The 8,610-nt window shown below is 43.2% G+C and overlaps 1 protein-coding gene across 1 annotated transcript in view; it reads left to right on the forward strand.

Moving 5' to 3' along the window:
* Positions 1 to 8,610, forward strand: part of LOC111970757 (TOX high mobility group box family member 2-like) — a 190,648-nt gene that overhangs the window by 99,443 nt on the left and 82,595 nt on the right. The window lies entirely within an intron of this gene.

Here is an 8,610-nt window from a genome sequence, read left to right on the forward strand (position 1 = left end):
CGGTATGAAAATCAGGATACCGCCCAACCCTAGTGCTAGCAGTATCAAAGAATAATGCATTATGGATCGTTGTTTGAATGGTCTAATGGTAAATGTGTTTCACTTTATATGTTGGTGTTTTTTGACACGCTGTAGTAAATGGCATTGCACCCCTCACCACCCGTACCCCTATTGGATTCTGCTTACAAAAGACAGCCTCTGGCAATGTCTAATTTCAAGTTGGGGCTGCCTGTTTTCCATTTGTACAAGTTGAAAATAGTTTAACTTGAAATGCCATGTTTCTTCTATTTTTGTTGTGCATTCAATGTTTTGAGTCATTCAGCTTTGGCACAGATTTCACGCCAATCCTGGTGTGGTGTTGTCATTAACAAAGTGTTTGAATGCCAACAATCTGGTTGTGATTTCTATATTGCAAAAGAAGTCATAGGTTTCAGAACCATGTTTTTCATTAAAAAAATGAAAAGATCTGGTATTCACGAGAATTCACCGTAATTTAACACCATTCTCTTAGGTATTGGAGACAATGGAGGTTTTGGGATCCGATACCGATTTTAGGGGGTTAAAAGTAACTGATTACAGATATATCTGCCAATATATTGTTTTTTATAGGTGTAATGAAAAACAAAGCTTTCTTAAAACAAATAATGTTCCAGAGGATTAACAGACACTCTCAATTATGATTTCTTAACTAAATATTAAAATGTACATTATTTAAGAACATTTTATTTTATGGTTTACATGATAACCACCAAAAAGCAAAATATCCTCTGTAAATGTAACAGTAAATACAAAACACTTGTTCCATGTACCTTCTTAGGTACAACTTAAAGATGTGTCTATCTGTGGCGGTGGATGAGAATGGAGTCTTGTCTGTGCTCAAGCTCCACAAGCACACTAATAAACAAGAAGGGCTGAATTATTCAACKGCCTCAAAGTAAATCTGAAACTGTTCACAACCTAGGCAGTGAAATGCAGTAGCTTGCCGTTCGTAATGTCACCGCTAGATGTGAGCGGCAGCATTAGTATTGAGTAGATTTACTACAGTCCTTTACAACAGTCAACGGTCATGTAAACAAACGCTTTATGGCAATCTAGCAATGAGAGCTTGTTATCCCATTGCTGGACACACTCTTTTCACTGTGACGTATAGCCCCGCACACTGAGCGAAATGCAGTGAAAGAGTCTGTCCCTTATTATGACAATCTTTCCTTACTGAAAACATTATGTACATTACAATATTATTTAAAACAAAATGTATTGGTTATTCCGTATATTTCAACCGCAAATGGCATGCGCTGATGACTGAAATGGTTCATACACAAAAATGTTTGCTGCACTGGTTTTAGTCACACACATTCTAATTTAGCTAGCTAGCTAACAACAATATTATATCATCCTGAATGAAAGCACACGGTCTGAATGATAGATCTGCGCCAACTCTCTTACTTTTAGCAGATTTCTGAAAACAAACTAAATAAACCTGGTAACATAATAGGCCAGACAGTAATGGTGTTATTTTTTAATCGAGGATGAGGGAGAGGGAAAGGGGAATACCTAGTCAGTTGCACAACTGAATGCATTCAACCCAAATGTGTCTTCCACATTTAACCCAACCCCTCTGAATCAGATGGCGCCAGTCCAGTGTTCGCACCTAGCACAGATTGCTAGCTAACGTTAGCTAGGCTAACTACCTTGCTGGCTGGATACAGCCTAACTACATTGCTGGTTAGCTAGCCAGCTAACGTTAACTAAGTGAGAATGTGACAAGGACAAGTGTACTTTTGAATATTTACTTAATATGCTCTTGCTGGCTGTGTGCAAGCTACTCATCATCAAACTACCATGCCAATTCCTTCTCTTATGTCGGGACTTAGGGCTGAATGTTATTCAATGAGTACTTCTTTGAGCACCCTCTTCAGGCAAGCATTACAAAATTCAAAAATTGAAAGCAAATGAGCAGACGTATTTGTTCATTCCATGTACAGTATCTGTCATCCCATTCCTCTAGCATACAGAACAGATGTGTGTCCCAACTGGCACCCTATTCCCTTTATAGTGCRCTACTTTTGATCAGGGCCCATAGGTCTCTGGTCAAAAGTAGTGCACTATGTCAGGAATAAGGTGCAATTTGGGACGCACTCCGAATAATAGGAGCTTAAGTTAATTTTCAAAAATAATTTCTCCCCTTTCTAAATCAGATGGGTAATTCGCTAGCTGGATGCAACCCAATCTCAGCCAAGTCAGTGCGGCACGCCTGATTGGTCAGAGTCAGTCTTGTGTGACTGACAGGAAACACTCTGATTGGGGGAGACGGTGTTATTGGATCGTTGGCGCTGATTAAAGCCGACGCCGCAGCGGTTTTGTAAACTCCGCCCCGGTGCTGCTGCTCTGAATTACCAGGCGGGTGCATTAGTTTGATTTACTGCTTCCTTCCGCTGTTTAGATTGGGTCTGGGACTGAGAGTGGCAGACTGAAAACCCTGCCCTCCTCTATCCTCATCTCCTACCCCCTCCACATCTCTCTCTGTCTCTCTCTATCCCTCTCTCTCACTGTCTCTCTCTCACTCTCTCTCTCTCTCTTTCGCTCTCTCTCTCTGTCTCCTCTTTCTCTCTCTCTCTCCCTCTCTCTTTATCCTCTCCTCCTGCTCTCCTCTCCTGCTCCGTCCCCCCCAACTCTCCTCCACCACTACCACCCATCCACCTCTCACTCTCTCTCCCAATATCTTTTGTGAAAATGAAAACAAAGAGCAGGCTGCCAAAATATTTCTATAGTCGTTCGCTGACGAAGCAGGGGCAGCAGACAAAGCCTAAAAGATGTGCACTGTGCAGGCATATTTGTTGCTGCAGCAGAAAGCTCTCCCTCTCTCCCCCCCCTCTCTCTCTTTCTCTCTGTCCCTCCCTCCCCCCTCTCTCTCTCTCTCTCTTTCTCTCCCTCCCTCCCTCCCCCTCTCTCTCTCTCTCTCTCTCTACCTGGTGTTTTTTTTGAATGATTTGGAAAAGGGCTCCCTTTTTCACCCATTAAAAGCCTTCTGTTTGGAATAGTTTACTAACACTGCAAATGAATACACAGTTGTATATTTGTGCAAGGGCCCTATTCCGTGCCAATATGTCTCTTTTCCATGTTGCCGTAGGTGATCAAATGATTCTAATGGCAGTCTTAATGTGTTTTTGTAGGCCTTTCACAAAACCAGGGCTGAGTCCCAAATGGAACCCTATGTTGTGCACTACGTTTGACCAGGGCTCATTGGGAATAGGGACTACGGTGCCATTTGGAACACAGAACCCAGTTGTTGATAACAACCAGCCATTCAGTATTGCAGATTATATTTTCATCCCACTAACCAGGTTTCCATCCAAACGTTTGATGTGAGTGCAGTACATGTTGGATAAAACATGTCATGACAGGCCCGGTAAACTTTCCAGATGTCAACAAAACTAAATGCACTAGACAAGGTAGGATCTTTTTATGTCAGTAAAATGAATTATGCGTGAAATGGCAGTGAAACCCCTTTATGCAAAATGACTTATGTAATAACCATCATATCGAAGTCATCTTGGAGTCGTGTGATGATATGTTTTGGCAAAAATGCAATGGAAACACATTTACCATTTTTTTAGGTACATGGGAATTTTACTGCAAAAGTTATTTTGATGTATAACATGGCATCATGCACCGACTGTTATCAGCACCAAGTCAATTTGATGGAAACACATCTCAGGTGGGAAAATGCACATGATTGTTTAGATACTGATTTTAGAATATTCACATATCTGTCACCAATTGAATGGAAACGTAGCTTACGAGATGATAGCCTAGCTTACTAACTACTAGTTTCACTTCACTGAGACTTTAACACGAATAGCATCACATTAGCTTAACAGCTTTTAGCTCAAAGAAGGTAAATACATCCAAATCAAATCAATCTTTATTTATACAGAACATTTCAGACATGGAATGCAACACAATGGGCTTTACAGCAAAAAAACTATGAAAATAAAAGCTGAAATATTTACTACACAACAAACATAAGATAAAAAACTAAAGATTTTAAGATCTTTTTAAAATCTTTTCCACAGTTTCGGCCCCCCTTAGGTTCTCTGGCAGGCTATTCCAGAGGCTGGGGGCATAATCATTAAAGACTGCCTCTCCAATGCCTCTTGGTCCTAGGCTACTGGGATAGTTAAAAGGCCAGTGCCTTTGTGTGAAGGGGAATATTGAGTCGTGAATGGAATATTGAGTCGTAAATGTGATATTGAGTCGTGAAGGGGCTATTGAGTCGTGAAGGGGCTATTGAGTCGTGAATGGGATATTGAGTCGTGAATGGAATATTGAGTCGTAAATGTGATATTGAGTCGTGAAGGGGCTATTGAGTCGTGAAGGGGCTATTGAGTCGTCAAGGGACTATTGAGTCATGAAGGGACTATTGAGTCGTGAAGGGGCTATTGAGTCATGAAGAGGCTATTGAGTCGAGAAGGGGCCTATTGAGTCGTTGAAGGGCTATTGAGTCGTGAGGAGCTTTTTTGAGTCGTGATGGATATTGAGTGTAAATGGATATTGAGGTTGTAAAGGGGCTATTGCTCGTGAAGGGGCTATTTGAGTCGTGATAGGATTGGTCGTGAAGGGGCTGATTGAGTCGTGAGGGGCTATTGAGTCGTGAAAGGGGCTATTTGAGTCTGAAGGGGCTTATTGAGTCGTGAAGGGGCTATTGAGTCGTGAGGGGCTATTGAGTCGTGAAGGGGCTATTTGCGTCGTGAATGGGATATTGAGTCGTGAAGGGGCTATTGAGTCGTGAAGGGGCTATTGAGGTCGTAGGGGTATTGATCTGAAGGGACTATTGAGTCGTGAAGGGGCTATTGAGTCATGAAGAGGCTATTGAGTCGAGAAGGGGCTATTGAGTCGTGAAGGGGCTATTGAGTCGTGAAGGAGCTTTTGAGTCGTGAATGGAATATTGAGTCGTAAATGGGATATTGAGTCGTGAAGGGGCTATTGAAGTTCGTCAGAGGGCTATTGAGTCGTAAGGAGATATTGGAGCGTGAGGGGCTATTGAGTCGTCAAGGGTATTTGAGTCGTGAAGGGGCGAGGTTCGTGTAATGGGTTGAGTCGTGAAGGGGCTATTGAGTCGTGAAGGGTAATTGAGTGTGAAGGGGCTATTGAGTCGTAGGGGCTATTGAGTCGTAATGGAGATATTGAGTCGTGTGAGGGGCTAATTGAGTCGTCAAGGGTATTGAGTCGTCAAGGAGATATTGAGTCGTGAAGGGCTTTTGAGTCGTCAAGGAGATATTGAGTTGTGAAGGGGTCATTGAGTCGTGTATGGGCTTATTGAGTCGTGATGGTTATTGAGTCGTGAAGGGCTATTGAGTCATGAAGGGGCTATTGAGTCATGAAGGGGTATTGAGTCGTGAAGGGGCTATTGAGTCCGTGGAAGGGGCTATTGAGTCGTGAATTGGGCTATTGAGTCGTGAATGAGCTTATTGGAAGTCGTGAAGGGGCTATTGAGTCGTCAAGGAGATATTGAATTGTGAAGGGGTCATTGAGTCGTGTATGGGCTATTGAGTCGTGTATGGGCTATTGAGTCGTGTATGGGTTATTGAGTCGTGAAGGGGCTATTGAGTCGTGAAGGGGCTATTGAGTCATGAAGGGGCTATTGAGTCATGAAGGGGCTATTGAGTCGTGAATGGGCTATTGAGTCGTGAAGGGGCTATTGAGTTGTGAAGGGGCTATTTAGTCGTGAAGGGGCTAGTCGTGAAGGGGCTTTTGAGTCGTGAAGGAGCTATTGAGTCGTGAAAGGGCTATTGAGTTGTGAAGGGGCTATTGAATCGTGAAGGGGATATTGAGTCGTGAAGGAGATATATTATTAGGGAATAGGGTACCATTTGGGACACAGACATAGAGTGTGTACAGTCATGTCTGATAAGTATCTCATTCACAGTGGAGAGCTGTCCCCTCCCTCAGCCCCTTGTAAAACAGTGGCACAAGAGGTCCAAGCCCCATGTGTTTGCCACCCGTTCTCAGCAGATGTGCCCAGCTGTGCCCAGCGCCAATACACAGCCACAGTGACTATTGACTCCAGGCCGGGGAGATTGAGAGAATAGGGAGCCACTTAAGAACACAGTTATACCACAGTGGAAATGCTCACTATTGTTGTGACACACAAACGTATGTCCGCGTGCATATACAAACACACACGCCATCCCCCACCAGTAGAAAACAGTCCTTTACTGGTGACAGTGTACAAACAATCCCCAGTATAATATGTCCGTGTCCACACGACCGTCATGTCAGTGTCTTTATTGTCATTTCCCTCAATTATCTTTAAATGACTGAAGATCCATTCTACAACTGTCTTGTTGTTGTTATTGTTTATATCTCAGATAAAAACACAACATCACAATCAGCCTTCCGTCAGTCAGAATCAGAAACAATAGAATCATCGTCTTCACACTCCAGCAGCATTGATCTTCATTGATGTGATCTTCATTGATGTGAAAACAAGTGAAACTGTGATAGAAATCCATATAGAAGAGCTGGAACAATGCGCTGATGTCATTGGATTTGTTTATCCGTGATGTGCGGTGGCACCCTATTCACTACATAGTGCGTTACTGTAGACCATGGCCCATAGAGAATATAGTGCCATTTGGGACGCGTTCATCAACTAACTGTACAGCAGCAGTGGCCTTGTTAAGCCTAGCAGAAGAGACAGGGCAACCAATGAATGACGTTAAAAAGATTCCTCCTCTGAAGAGACATGGCTGATCTCTATATGAAGTGACGAATTAAATCAAATCAAACTTTATTTGTCACATGCGCCGAATACAACAAGTGTAGACCTTACCGTAAAATGCTGACTGACAAGCAAGGGGGATACTACAGAAGTAATATGTGTGTCAAATGTATTTTTGTACTACTAAATGTCTCCTGTCAGGCAATGAGTTTGATTATGGTCCTCATCTGAAATATTGAAATCATCCCCCCTCCTCACTCCATCCTTCTCTTTCTCCCTCCTCCTCTTTCTTTTCCCCCTCCCCCCACCCCTGTCACCCACGTCAGTATCAGAGCATGTCACAATCTCTCTCCAAAGGACTCTTCGAAACCCGAGCTTTGTTTCTTTTATCTGATCATTTGTTTTTCTTATTGCATTAGCGAGGATCAAGCTTCCACTGTTCTCACTGCAAAGCATCTGCACACAATCCCTTTCTGAGGGCGTGAGCGGGTTAACTGAACTCTTTCTCCACTGCATCATGTCTTGGCTAAGAATACAATAACCAATGCTTATTAAATCTAGAATCTATTTCTGCTAGCTAGGCTAACATCTGCCCCAATCATTCCTCAAATTCATCCAACTTTATTTGTCCTTTATTTAACCCACATCTTCATTAGTCCCATTATATTGTCTGCACAGTGTCTGCTGTCGCCTCTCTGCGTTTCGTCTGGGAACATTTGAACGTTTTGTTCCACTCCAGTGTACAGCAATAATGACCTGTTAGTGGTGGGCTAGCCCCAACCTCACTGAGCATCCTCTCCCAGTCAAATCAACATGTCATTAGAAGAGGGGAAACACAGAGAGACAAAGAGAGATAGAGAGACAGAGAGATAAAGACAGAGACATAGAGAGACACAGAGAGAGAGAGAGAAACAGATAGAGAGAGAAACAGAGAGAGACACAGAGAGAGACACAGAGAGAAACACAACGAAAGACAGGGAGACACAGCGAGCGAGAGAGACAGAAAGAGAGACATAGAGAGAGACACAGAGACACAGACAGATCGAGAAACAGAGAGAGACAGAGAAAAACACAGAGAGAGACAGAGACACAGAGAGAACCACAGAGAGAGAGAGAGAGATAGAGACACAGAGAGACACACAGAGAGAGAGACATAGAGAGAAACCCTGCAATCGTCTCCTCTCTCTCTCTGATCCTGTCTCTCCTCTACACCCTCTCTCTCTCTATATCTCTCTCTGCTCTACGCCCCGACTCTGCCCACCCTCATCGTGCTCTCTCGCTGCCTCTTCTCTGCATCATCTCTAAACTCTGCTTCCACTCTCACTCTACTCACTCTCTCATCTCTCACCTCTCTCTCCTGCTCGTGCCTTCTTCATCTACCTCTCTATAACCCTCCTCGTCTCTCTTCTCGTCTCATCTCTCTCCCCCCGCTCTCGTCTCGTCCTCTTCTCTCTATGTCTCTCTCCCTCTGCTCGTCATCTGCGTCTCCCTCTGCTTCTCTCTTCATCTCTCTGCTTCTCTCTCTCTCTACCCCTCTCTCCATCCTCCCCCTTCCCTTCCCTCATCCCTCTCTCTCTCAAGGTTCAAAATTCTGAATGAATGACAAGGGAGCTTGTAATTGGCCATGGGTAAACATATGGGTGTAGAACATTGCCTAAAGCCAAGTGCATAAGTAGAATTTAAATATGCAAAAGTGAAATCAATAATGTAAACTGAAATCAGTTAAACATTATAACTCCATGAGAAGTTCCATCAAATAAATAAGACAATTCACATCATGTTCCCATATGAATATTGTTATACAGTGTTGTAGACGCATGTGCAAATGGTTAATTAAAGACAAACGGGAAAATATGAATGAAACATTTAGCATATCTCTCGCTCCC

The sequence above is a fragment of the Salvelinus sp. IW2-2015 genome, linkage group LG11 (assembly GCF_002910315.2).
Source record: "Salvelinus sp. IW2-2015 linkage group LG11, ASM291031v2, whole genome shotgun sequence".
In the NCBI taxonomy this organism is placed as follows: Eukaryota; Metazoa; Chordata; class Actinopteri; order Salmoniformes; family Salmonidae; genus Salvelinus; species Salvelinus sp. IW2-2015.